At 31.8% G+C, this 14,820-nt stretch overlaps 1 pseudogene across 1 annotated transcript; it reads right to left on the bottom strand.

Annotated features, from left to right (window-relative positions):
• Nucleotides 1-10,873: 10,873 nt before the first annotated feature.
• Nucleotides 10,874-14,553, bottom strand: LOC150098445 (intracellular coagulation inhibitor 3 pseudogene; annotated as a pseudogene). Its single transcript, XR_016549472.1, has 2 exons — nt 14,492-14,553; nt 10,874-12,130 (listed from the first exon to the last, which is right to left on the bottom strand). The product of XR_016549472.1 is annotated as an intracellular coagulation inhibitor 3 pseudogene (transcript).
• Nucleotides 14,554-14,820: the final 267 nt, after the last annotated feature.

Below are 14,820 nucleotides of genomic sequence, written 5' to 3'. Positions count from 1 at the left end.
GCTTCAGAGTGTAATTAGAAGAAATGCTTGGATAAAAAAAAAATTGAAAACAATAATTACCGAGCTAGGAGTCAGGTCTACGATCCTTTAGATTTGTAGCATGGACAAGAGGAGTTTTTCTCCTGGAAACTCGGGTTTTTCCTGATGTAAGATCACAGAACACACACACTATTTTTCACGCAATAAAAATATGGGGTTAGGATTACGAAACCATGAGATGGCGGCCGTCATCTCGCCGTCTCTTCATTGGATGCCGTTTATAATTTCTGGCTATTTCTGGTTTGCTACCGGGGAAGTTCGAACTCTTACCCCATTCTCCCAGACGTTAGTGTTAAAACGGCTTCGCGTACTCCTATAGGGGAATAAAAGGAGTTAGCTTATTTATTTATTTATTTATTTATTTATTATAATCCAATTCATGAAAAGAGACCATACATTTCACGTGATTTCAGACAATCACACGAGTTATGATTTAGGGATACGGGATGACAGCAGTTGCCTTCTGCAATCTCGTACCCAAAGTCTCCAAATCATTGGCAGTCATGAACTGGCGACAAGTAAAGATGAGGAACGGGTGCCTACCGATTTCTAAAAGTTAGGATTTAAATATTTTTGCCGACTTCCTGAAGAGAATAATAGGTGTTAGAAGTTTTTAAGAGGATTTAAGGATAGTCAATAAAAGATTGAAAATGACGAATGGTCCATGTGTTAGAATACGACCCAATTCTCATTTGTCTAGAAGATGCATTATAATTCTAAAGGGTATAATTTTTCTTCTTTTTGGCAAGGGAATCTTTGGAGCCGTTTTAAACGGAATGGTTCAATGAACGCTCAATTACAATTGGAATAAGAGCCATCATTTTGAAGATACAAAGTGGGAATTGACATCACTGATTTTAAAACTGAAATTTTTTTTTGCGTCGTATATATGAAGAATTTAGTCATTCGTTTAAGCTAGAGTCTTTTTCCAGTAATCAACTGGATTTGACTGGTAAATTATTTCTTACATAAATTATAAACTTTATTTAACTGATAATTTTAAAATAAAACACGTCGATCGAAACAAATGGTGACCTCAACAATCAACTGGTGGGAGAGATTGGATAGTGTTTCATATATTTTTGAAATTATGTATAGTTAACCCGGACAGAAAATTAAGTCTGTTTTCACCACCATAACTGAAAAAAAAAAATAAAATAAAATAAAAGTATTATAATCATGAAAATGCATCCAGCACTTGGGTTGACTTGCAATTACAGTCTGAACCAAACAACTAGTTTTGTTGCTTCATAAACAGTTTACATGCATACCACAAAAAAGAAAGTTCACTAGTATTATTTTTTGTTTCTTTTTCTAAAAATAATCTAAACATTTTTTCTTCTACTTATGTGTATCACTCGAAGAACCTTAATGAGGGCATTTCCATTAAAGGTGAGTTAACCTTCTTCAACCAAAGTAGCAGAATTATTTTACTCTCATAAACGTGTCTTCTCATCCGTTCAGAATAGCAAAACTACCAAAAAAAGACACTTATTTAACCTCATAGCCTTAGTTTTCCGTGGACGTAATTTAAAACATCAAAAACAATATCGTGCTTAATTTCAGAACTAGACAGGATCGAAACCAAGTCCTTTCCAACTGAAAGGCAAAATGGCCACTGCACTACTGAGGCGCTCAATATTATGAATTATTTAGGAAATTCAGAAATTTTGCACAGAGTTATTAGTGCAAAATCAGAAATTTTGCACTAATAACTTTGTGCAAAACTTCGCAAAACTACATCTTCGCGCAAGATGTAAAATCTAATTTATACTACAATCAAATCTCATAACATCACCATTATTTTGGAAACTTCAACGGACTTGTTCAAGTTTTATTCTATCCCATCTAAGATTAACGGAATGCGTAAAAAGGCTGTAATAAATTTAGTTTAATCCTTTATCCAAGTGTAAGCAAACAAAGTTTTTGCCTGAAGTATCTTCAGGACTGAGGCAACTCGTGGTAAAGCTGGACCAAGTTCTCATCACTCCTTGTCTTAGTATCTCCCATAATGCCAAGCATTATGGGAGATACTAAGACATGGAAATTATACATGTCCTTGGGGACATGTATAATTTCCAACATCATTCTCTAAATCCAGAGTAATTTAATAAGGTGAGACACCTTTTGGCAACTTGTATAGGTAAAGATGACTTATCCATTGCTTTCACCTTGTTATCACCACCTCTAGGTCTGGCTCCCATTGAGGAGACCTCAATAAAGGTCGAAACCGGTCTGGGTAATGATCCTTCCCTTAATGCATAACATTATACATATCCGCAAGGAGATGTGCTTTGCATTAAAGGAGATACTAAGGCAAGGAGTGATGAGAGTTTGCTCCACCTTTACCACGAGTTGCCTCAGTCCTGAAGATACTTCAGGCGCAAACTTTGTTTGCTTACACTTGGATAAAGGATTAAACTGAATTTATTATAGTCTAACCAAGTGAAAAAAAGCTTCCAGTGTATAAGGGCTCTTAAGAGACAACCTTAGTGGGTCACATACTTAAATTACAAAACTAGTCAAGCACGTGTTCTGTAGAACTTCATAATATGAAAGCTACATATAACTATGAAATGAAAACATGAACGCATGTAGTTAGTAGAGCTCCTCGAGGTTTGTAAATTTGAACACGTCTTAGTGCATCATGTATTATATCATGATATTTATCTCTACTTGGAATGAAAGGTAGTTCGTAAAATTCGTCACAAGTGACAGCTAAAAAATTATGCACAACCTGAATTGAGTTAAACTTTGGATTGTAAATTTATACATCTAATTATTCGGCACTCTTATGTTTACCTTTCTTCTGTGAATTCATATCGTGATTAGCGATGTAACCACGTGGCTCTTTCTAATTTTGAATGATCAATTGTTTGTATTCTACCCTATAAAAAACTGTTTTCTGTCTAGCCACTGATGAATATTTTGTTATTTTCAAACTGAAATATCTGGCAGTATATGAAATATACTTTTCTTTTGCTAACATGTAAATAATTCTTAATTTCATGTCACAAGTTTCTCTCAGAATTAGAATTTGGATGTCTAATATCCTGATCGAAACGTTGTCCTGTCCACCACCTGATGGGTTGAATGTCGATGAAGCCAATTGTCTCCCAACCGAGTGCTTATCTCTTGCGAAGCAGATAAACAATCCTTTATAGCTGTCGATTTTTAAGCTTCGATTTCATAACGTTTATGTACTAAGAGTTCCATAATTATTCATCCCAATGATCAAAAAATTTTGATCAAAACTTTGACGTCTTATAAACCTACTTTTGATTAAGGTAAGTCAGTGTATCGATCCACTATAATCGTCTCATTCAAGAATTGTAATATGCTACAAAATGTACTCAGAATGGCTATGTCTGTAATATTAGAATTACCGAATAACGTTCTCTGATTGAAATCATCATATTTCAATCAAAGATAATTCTTTACAGAAGACTGCCAAGTGACTGTGATAAAGTGTCAAGGGTACCGAGAGATCATATTAGCGATAGTTTGGTAAATGGTAATAACTTCGGATTATTACACTGAGTATTAGGGGTAATGGGAGTGCCGCTTCCCTTACAATCAAGATGATTGCCCCTTATGGGGCAATCATCTTGATTGTAAGGGAAGTGGCACTCCCATGGACCCCTAGCTGGATCTATCATCTCCTTCTTCTACTTTGAGGAAGATCCACTTACTTTAATCTTTCCTATAAGGCCTTATCAGCCAACTCTTCTTACTCTATGACCCTTATGCTATTAGAGTACTCGAGGGCCATGGGGTCTTTTCATTCCTGGCCTTACAACTATGCCCTCTCTATAAACCTTACTATGTTTCTTCTATAATCTACTCTTTCCCCTTCATTATACCCTATTCCTCCTATGGGTTTAAATTCTGAAGAAGGCTAGTTCAGAAGCCTTAAGGTAGCAGCCCTACCACTGAACTATTCCATCGTCAGGCTAGTCCCCTGACATGGAGAACATAATCCTACTTGTAAGCTGACACAAAAAGATAATCGGATTGAATCTATGGGAAACGGCCCTAGAATGGAAAAGGGAAAACGAAAATGGAAACGACAAAATATAATACACATAGCAAACTGGAATGTAAGAGGAATAGCATATAAAGAAATAGAATTAGACCAGTTACTAAATGAAAGAAATTTTAAAATAGCAGTAATCACTGAAACAAAAAAGAAATTAAAAGGAACTATGAGAACTGAAAATTTTAATGTGATATACAGTGGAGTCGACAGAGACCAAAGAGCATAAGCAGGAGTCATGATTTGGATTCATAACTCCCTTTCAAAACAGTTAAAACATTATAAATTATGGAATGAAAGAATAATAGAAGCTAGAATAAAAATAGATAGAGGCTATTTAACAATAATTGGTTTATTTGGTTTATTTGCCCCAGAAGAAGGAAGAGAACAGGATAATATTGATTTTTATAATCAGCAACAAAACATATATAATAAAATAAATAAAAATGACTACATAATTTTAGCAGGAGACTTAAATGCAAGAATTGGAAACACGAAAAATAATAATAATATAGGAATACATGGAGAACACACTCTAAACAGAAATGGTAAAAAATTGATTGACTTTGTAGTTTATAATAACCTAAAAATAATGAATTCCTTCTATAAACATAAAGACACACTTGGGAAGCAAGAGGATGGAAATCAATATTAGATTACTTCATATTAAATGAAAAGACATCAAAATTTTCACTAGATATTAGAGTTCACAGAGGATATGAAATAAGCAGTGAACACTTCCTTGTTAAAATAAAATTAAGATTACCACCTAAATGGCTACAAGTAACAAGAACAGAAATGAAGATCTGGGATGAAACAATCAAAGAAATAATCAAAAAGAAAAAAGAAGCCTATCACAAATGGTTAAGCAGTAAAAGATTAGAAGATGAAATAGAATATAAAAGAATAAGAGCCACAGCTAAAAGAAAAGTCAGAAAAAGACATAGAGAATCATGGAATAAATTTGTTTCTAATTTAGAACATGATTTATATAAAATAAGACCCAATGTATATAAGATTTTGAAACACCTAAATGCAGATACCGAAGAAAACATAAAATTAAACACTGAATTGAAATTAGAAGAATTTCTAAATTAGTACACAGAACTGTGGACAGACAAATATTTTAAAAAAGACAACTGGCAAACAATTAACGAAAATGAAAAGGAAATAACTGAAGAGGAATTAGAAATCAGCCTAAAAGAAACAAGAAACGGAAAATAACCTGGAGAAGATAAGCTAGGTTCAGAACTATATAAATACACAGGAACAAGATTAAAAAAAGACTCTTATTATTTTAAAATAAAATTTACTCAACTAGTATCCCCCCAATAGAATGGAAAAAAGCAATTGTGATTCCTATCTTTAAGAAAGGTAATAGAGATGACCCTAAAAACTATAGAGGTATCAGTATACTAAATTCCTGTTACAAAATATATAGCAGAATTTTAAATAACAAACTAATGAAATATTCCGAAAACTTTATTCTAGAGGTACAAAATGGATTTAGAAAAGGACGATCATGTATAGACCCAGCCTTTTGCCTAAAATTAATAGTAGAGAAAAGAAGAGAATATAATTTGGAAACGCATATGACTTTGAAAAAGCATTTGACAAAGTTAAAAGAAACATATTATTTAACATATTAAAAGAAAGACAAATACCAAATAATATTCTAAAAGCTATCACAAGTATATATGAAACTAATCAAATACAAATAAGATTAAATCACGAGCTATCATATACAAGAGAGATAAACCAAGGGGTCCGACAGGGATGTCCCCTCTCAGCAACTCTTTTTAATATCTACTTAAATGAAATAATAATAAAATGGAGTAAACATTTACACCAAGGAATTAAACTTTCACCTACAGTCAACTTAAACACTCTCCTCTTTGCAGACGACCAAATAATAATTACAAATTCTGAAGATAACTTGCAGAAAGCTATTTTAAATCTAAATGAGATATCCAAAGATTATGGTATGATAATATCAACAGAAAAATCAAAAACTATGGCCTTTAAAGGACAAGATCCAGCAAGAACTAAAACAGTAATAGATAACAAGATCTTAGAACAGGTGAATTCATTTAACTACCTAGGATGTATGATCACATATGAAAATGAAAAAGATATAAACGTAAAAATTGCAAAATATTTAAAAATAACAGGTGTAATTAACTCTATATTTAAACCAAACCTAGTTCAAAAATAAACCAGGCTAAAAGTATACAATACATTAGCCTTACCGGTCTTAATGTATGGAAGCGAAATCTGGACAATAAAACAAAAAGACAAACAAAGATTAACAACAGCAGAAATGAAGTTTATGAGAAAAACTGCAAAGTATACTCTATTTGATCACAAAAGAAACGAAGATATTATGAAAGAATTAAACCAAGAACCAGTAATAGAAAAAATTAAAAAATATAAACATAAATGGATGGAACACGTTCAAAGAATGAAAACAGAAAGATTACCAAAACAAGCCTTAAAGTACAAGCCATTAGGAAAAAGAAAACCAGGACGTCCTCTTAAACGATTCAACGATGACTTCTAAGGCCGGAACAGGCCATACTAGGCCTAAATCCTTGATACGTATGATGATGATGATGATGAATATTTACAAAGTAGTTTAACAATTCGAAACGACTGCCAAAAAGAATAAGTAAAATAAATAAATAAATATAGTGTTGTCTTAGACGATTATATTATTGCAGAAGTTTAAATACGCGTGATATGTTATATCGATTAGTTGTATCTTGATTGTGATGTGTCGACAATGAAAATGTTTGTTTTAATGATAGTCAATACGGTAAACATTTAATCAAAGTTGTGTACGAGTTTTCCATTGCATAAACTAAACCCGACATTGTAAAAAGTATAACGAAATTTAAAAAAATAATAATAATAAAATAAAATAAATCCACAAATGCCTTTTATTTTCCATATGGAGTAGCCAAGGCCATTTGAATGTTATCTAACTTTTCAAGACTGAGGGACATATTCAATATCCACTGCTAGTCAATCAGAGAAAGGTACTTCAAGACAGTTAGTAATTTTAAGTGGTATCGGGTGAAGAGACGGCAGCCAAGTACTGCCATCTTGCAGTCCATATCTCTAACGCAAAATATTATTGTCCTATATAATGTTAGTACAACTGTAATTTTCTTGAGTTTAGTGACAATAGCCTCTGTTTCAATGAGAAATTACCTAAGTAACCATGGTAAGGATTGACTATCTTAGGAAATGGCCGAAGAAATGTTTAGAAAAATGTAGTCAAAGACTATAATCGAACTTAGAACAGTCTTTCTTCAGGGGCTTAGCGCTATAGATGCCCATGCCATTTTCACAGTGCTCTGCAGGCCTTAAAATATCATATACTTGCAAATTTAAAGTATATATGAAACATTCATAACCTCAATATTTCAATCATATTAATTTCACTAATACTCTTTCATTTAATCTTTTATTAATTCAGTTACTTCATTACTAAAGTGGGATTCGAATCCAAGGCTTAGTGGTTGGCCGGCCCATTTCTACATTTTGGGGGGGCTGTGAGAAATGGAAAAGCGGGACCCCCTGAAAGTTAGTAACATTTATGGAAATTTTAAATGGAAGGATATCTTGTTAATTAATTAATTAAATCAAATATGAAAAATATTTATGCACATAAATAAACAAGTATGCTCTTTAGCATCAATTTAAATAAAGGGAAAAAATGAGTGAAAACATAAATGTGTTTGTATGTACATGATATATTATTTTATTATGTAAGTACACATTATCTTATAAATACGCCAGAACAATGATGTATTTAATAATATACATAATATAAAAATATTTAAAAAAAATCCATTTTTACTATAACGAATGAAATATATGCATAACAACGTATAAGATTTAAAAGAAATCTTAATATATTAATTATTAATAAAATCATTTATAACGCTATCAAAATTCAAATTATTTGCAATTTCATGCTCTATAGATATTATTGCCAGGGACCACAATCGTTCTCGAGACATAGAAGATCGAAAATAGATTTTTATTAATTTTAATTTGGAAAATAACCTTTCTGCTGATGCGACCGTAACTGGACTGGTCAATAATATTTTAAATGTCGTAGTAATATTTCGATAAATATCGGACAAATTATTTGCAATTACGAATTTTAAAATATTAATGGGTGCATCTTCTGGAACAACATTTCTAAAAATAATTAATTCATTGCAAAATTCAGATTCATCAATATCTGTATTTAATTTCTAATACAGCTGTTTTTTCAGCAAAATTTTAATTCATTTTCTGTCCTATTTCTTATTAATTTCATATCATAAAGAAATCCAAATGAATTTTAGTGAATTTCATACAATTCAAATCTTTTTTGACAGATTGTACAGCAGTATCTAAAATTACAAAAAAAGAAATTTATCCTAAAATTATCTTTCTTATCACCTATGTGTGAATCATCTCATAATCATAAAATGATTTTCTTCGACGTACTGGACTTTATATTTAATTTCTATTAGATTTGACAGTTCTTTAGCAATCTCAAAACAGCTATCAAATCCTGATATTCTCTGCTCTTCAAAGTACTGCACTAACTCTTTAATATGCTTAGTTGCTACGTCTATGGGAATTTTTGCATTTTGTAATACTTTACTTACTAAATTAACTTTTTACAAAAGCTCATACCAAATTACAAGGCTTAGTATAAACTCAAATAAATCTATTTGTTCATATATTGAAACCACTTCCACTTTGATAATATTATCTGATGCAGTTTTAAATAATTCTTTTAGTGCATTGAAAAATTCTGGAATTCGAAAACGTACAGCCCTAACTGATTCTATTCTACATTCCCATCTTGCATCACATAACGGTTTTGGAGTTGATTGTTTAACAGATTTCTTTAAGATGTCCCAACGTGAAGTTGAGGCAGCAAATAATGTATATATTTTTGTATAACATTAAAAAAATTATAGCTACAATTGATGATTTAGAGACATCCCCCAAAATTAAATTTAAATAATGGCAGACGCAAAGAGCTAAAAATGCCTTTTCGTTTTCATTTAAAATGTAAGCACGGACTCCCTTATATACTCCTTTCATATTCACTCCGTTATCATACCCTTGCCCTCTACAATCTGACAACTTAAGATTTAATTTATTTAAAAGTGATTTTATATTTTCAGATATATCTTTACCAGTAGCGTCATAAGTTGTTAAAAACGTCAACAAGTGTTCAGGAATTTCAATATCTGCTTCAAATATATGTAAAAATCTAAATATTAATGAAATGATTGAATAGTACTTCGCCTGTCGTATCATATTTACAATATTTTGTTGAATTTTGGTTCCCATATCAACAATTAATTCATTTTGCACAATGGGTGATAGATACGAATTTTGTTTCATACCTATAATTTTTTTTTCCCGAACATCGCATTAAATAATCTCTTAAAAGTGGATCAAATTCTGCAATTAATTCTATGATTATTAAAAAGTTACTATTATGGGCTGTGTACAAAGTGTCAAAATTACCTCTGAAAGCTAAATTATGTTCGGATAAATAAAGAATTGCTGCTACTATTCATCTTAAACCATTTTTTAACCGTTCTGCTTCAAATTCGATGACGTTTCGATTTGCCTGATCAATTATATTGTGATTTTTTAAATTACATTTCATCTGTGTCCATGAATATCAACTGATATATCTGAACAAATATATGAGTTCAACTTCATAAATTTAAACAGTGAATTTCTTTGACATTCCTCAGCCGCTTCTTTTTCTTGTTTTCGCTTTCGTTTTTTATGCCCACTTGGGTATTTTCTTCCATAATAATCTCTCTCACGACTAATCATACTTTAGAATTAAATTCGATAGATTTAATTAATAATCTTTCGTATCTAATTACGATAGATTTAATTAATAATCTTTCGTATTTAATTACGATAGATTATTAAATAAGTTAATAAATTAAAATAAAATTAGTTAATAGATTAAAACAAAATTACTTACCTGATAAATAAAATATATCTACAATAGATAATATTAAAAAATAAATAAATCTAATATAGATTGAAAACTGCTATTGAAGAAAAATTCTGATGTCGGATAACCTAAAACCAGTTTACAAAATATATTTTTAAGATGTTTTGCAAGTAATGTCGCATACAAAAATTGCCATGACAGTACATGTATATACTTGTTCATAAAATCATAAACTAAAATCCAAAAACTCCTTAAAATTATTAAAAGCACCTGTTTTAAAATGCACTTTTCCCTATTTAACGCTATGTTGTACGATATTGTTATATATCTTAGAGTAGTTTCAAATACTACCGCTCTAGCGCTAGTAATCGATCTTAAAATTTATTCCCTATATATATACCAATTACTGTTTATCCTATAATGTTATTTCATCGAACAATAGAGTCAGACCGTCTGGCTCCGGCCATGAGATACTGGGCGAGCAGAAACGCGGTGGAGTGCCAAAGAAAGAACGACGCGCCGTTATCAGTATCATTTTAATGTATTTTCATGAAAAATTGGGGTGTTTATTTTACCAAGAAAATACATAAAAACTGTGCGGTGGTGCGGGGCCGTGTGCCATCGCACACCCATGATATACATCAATATAATATTTAGAGTGTTTTAAACATGCGCACGAGGTGCTGCTAGGAAACAACACCCTACCTATAACGCCAAACAATAGTCTTTACTACGGATCGCAAGTGTAATCGTTTTTATTATGCTGAGAGGAAGAAGCAAACATTAATAACCAAATGAAGTCAATATTTATATATCTTTATTACTAACTACTTAGTTTTAGGTCCTACAACTCACTGACTCTTCCACAGAACAGAATCATCCCATTTCTTTTGCAACCAATAAAAAACAAGAACGGATGATTTGCAATAAGCCTAGGAGCGTCACAAACAAAAGAACAACAAACAACTCTTTCCTGAGTGACTGCAGCTACCTCGCTTCCTTCTTCGTTCACTTCAATGTAAGCCTTATGGGAAATTTTAGATACGTAGATATTACCACTTTCACTAACCCCATCTAACTCAGCATTGTTGCTAAAAACTCTCCTCATTTGCATATCTTGAAGGACACCCTTCATTTCTTTGACATATTCGAATTTAAATTTGGGAATCATAATGGACTCAACTTCAACCTTTTTGAGTCGGTTGTTGATTTTCTTTAACATAGTTTCTGAAAGTTTTGTCTCGAGCGTGGATAAACCATCCATCTTTTCTGGTAATAAAATGATCATGACAATGTTGTCTCCTTGGTAAGGCAGTTCCAATACCCTTAACTCGTCCTCTTCGATGAATGCATAAGGGAAAGTTTCGTGAGCCATGCGCATCATGGACACTTTCTTCGACGAAGATTTCAATCCATTATTGTAAAATGGACATTCTACGTTCATTTTCGGGTCGAACGGTTGCTTCCAAACCCCTTTAAAGTACACTGCACTGAGAATCACAGCAACAGTATTTGAATCCACTGAATCTAGAAGATTTGTGATTTTCTTATTTGTGTTTTCTGTTACCCACAAATTGATTTCACTTACTGCTTGCTCCTCTTTCTGAAAATCAACATTTCTTGCATGTGCTTTGAAATAATCCTTAAGTCCTTGCATATACTTTGGGTTAATATCGAAGTCTTTTTGAAGAAATGCAGCATTGGCCACGTGTAAAATATATTGGATTGATGATGACATTATCATATCCAATAGCTGTCGAAATTCTTTGGGAATATCTTCATTCGCAAGTTTTCCGCTGTTGTAACCCAACGTCTGCCTAATTTCATCTGCTGTTAATCCTCTCGCTGCATATAGTAACATGGCTATGGCTGTGGATAAACTGAATGGGGAATAAATCAGATTTCCTTTATCAGATGACAACTGTTTGTGTAGATTCAAAGTAAACTGGTTAGTTGCTACTGCCATCTGGTGTGAAAATTTACATTCAGTCTGAGACATACTTGCAAGATTGAGAAAGAGAATGAGGCATAGAAAGTCTTAAGGATATACAAAAAACCTGAAAGAAAATAGAATAAAATTAATATAATACAGTAATTATTTTATATAAACTAATGTGAATTAAATTAATACAATATTGAAATAATGAAACATACTTTTCCATTTTTCTGCCATTTTTCCATCTAATAAACGATGTTGATGTAGTCGAAGACCAATACAGAAAAATTAGCCTTGTTGCGTGGAATGAAGAAGAAAACTTCAAACAAGATGGAATCCCTAAGGAAGCTTTAGAATTTTGGCAAGCAGTATCCAAACACAATAATTTTAAAGAACTGTCGAATTATGCCCTAACATGCCTTATCGTGCCAGCAAGTAACGCAACAGTTGAACGAATTTTTTCTGATGTAATATCTATAAAAACTAAACCCAGAAACAGGATGCAAATTTAACTGCTGGATTCAATTGTAAGAATCCGTTCATTCTTAAGTGATAATAATAAGTGCTGCCAAAACTTTAAATGCACTCCCGAAATGCTACAAATGCACAACAGCACAACCCTTTACGACTTGATTGCAAAAAAAGAACAAGATATTCAATATCTTGAGGAAGTGCTGTCAAATTAACAGCTGAGTTTCACTGTAAGTATTTCAAGTTTAATTAAAAGTATTTTTGATTATATGTAATCGAATATATAGGCATACTTTATGCACACTTAATTGTTGGTATGTTAATTCACACAATTCAATTATTTTATATCTTTGGACATATTTTTGGCCTAATACTTTTCCAAAGTGGCCATATTTTCTTTAAATTTTGGCAATAAGCTGTTGTGTTCATCTGGCAACCCTAATACTGGACTTAAAAAGTTGTTGCCTCAGCACTGCTCTGCAGGTATGAATAGATTAATGAGATGAAAAATACAATCCGAGTTATCTACAAAATGAGCTTTTTATGATTCTCTAAAATCACTTCCATATTGAGTGAATAATAAATATTTATACTGGGTTTTTTTATTATTATTATTTGTTTCATTTTGGCATTTAAAACTAAATGAAATGGATGTTCATCACCATCCCCCCCCCGCCTCTGAAGAAATGTAAGCAAAGGTTTAATGGACTAATATCATTAGTCCATTGAACTAATATCATTTGTCAACCATTAAATTAATGGTTGACAAAAGACAGAATATTGAAATCCTTTCTTTATATTATAAAATCTTAAATAATGATATAAGTTAAAATTTCTGAGCCTGAGAGATGTGCAGGTTATGTAGCTTACTCCCCTATTTCTAGCATAGTATTTAACTGAAATTATTAACGAACTAATCCTGTCACGTGTACTTAATAAATATTAATACTGTATAATGAACTAGTTAGAATGATCTGCTCAGAATGTATTCTACAAATGTTTTGGTTGACAATTCCATAATGCAGAAATAACTATCATATTTTAAATCTTTCTTTTGGCTCCAGGATCTTAATATAATGGCGCCATTTTATTTGTTAATTTCCACATCAGTAAATAGTAAATCTTGCAAAGATTAAATGTCAGATATCGCTAATTTAAATGAATTTAATAAATGGAACAATAATTCCAGATCCATTCGTATTGTTCCTTGTCTTGTGTCAACAAGAAATTAAAAAATTCCATATTAACCCCGAAGGGAAATAAATAAATAAATAAAACTCATGCCCAATTTCAAACAGAAATATAAAATTTAAGAAAACAAATATTTTTCAGGACTTCGGAAGAAAGAAAAAACAACCCACACAATCAATTTTTATTGAATGTTGCCACGGAATATTTCGTGTGTTAATTTTTTGTGTGAGTAAATTTATTAACGTTATTTGCAGCACGTCACGCTACAGTGATCAAGACATATAACGTTTTAAATAAAACACGCCCCTTTGGTACAAGTAAGTATCACTAATCACAAACCGACAAACACGCACTAAGAGAGCACATGACATAGGCTACACGTGAGGATATTGACATCGCAGGTTATTTCATCACCGAGCGTAGAAGCAGCATGGAGTCGAGGCTATTCATACATCACTTCCGGTAAGCTAGCTACTGCCAAAAAAGACAGAAGACACTTTCAAGAAGTCGATAGTGGCTGCAGAGCACCGAAATATGACAAAAAATGCTTATTTGATTAACAGTGCGCGAATGCTAAATATATCTTTTAACGGTAGGAATTGTTAAAAAATATTCTGGTAAAAAAATTTTCAAAAAAAAGTATTTTTCTATACGACCGTTGAATACAGTCAAAGCGCTAATGAAACGATGTATGCACTTGTGACACGAGTGTGAAGGAATATTGCGAAATCAGTACAGATTCTATTCCATCCACAAATCTGTTAAAATATTTGTTTACAGTACCATTGATCTAATGTCAAAAAATAATATAAATACTTACAAGTTTTCAAAAATGTATTATCGTAATATGAGACTATCAGTATCACATAGAACACAAGCAAGCCAAGCCTAACCTAACAATCTCCAGTGGCATGCGCAATGACGTAATAAACTGAGCCTGATGATGTAACATTAGAAAATAGATTATTTAGTAAATTGATTGTCATCACAAACCTTTGGTTATATAAAATGGCAATTATTAATATGATAATAATAATTATTATTATTACGATTAATAAATGAATAATATTTTAGTAATTAAATATTATCCGTTAAATCAATAAAATATTTTTTTCCGACAAACAAATGCACGATCTTACTTACGCACAG

Source organism: Typopeltis vanoorti, chromosome 15, assembly GCF_054136105.1.
Source record: "Typopeltis vanoorti isolate ZY-2024b chromosome 15, IOZ_Tvanoo_1.0, whole genome shotgun sequence".
NCBI lineage: Eukaryota > Metazoa > Arthropoda > Arachnida > Uropygi > Thelyphonidae > Typopeltis > Typopeltis vanoorti.
Note: the sequence above shows the minus strand (reverse complement) of the source record. Positions and strands in the feature narration are given on the sequence as shown.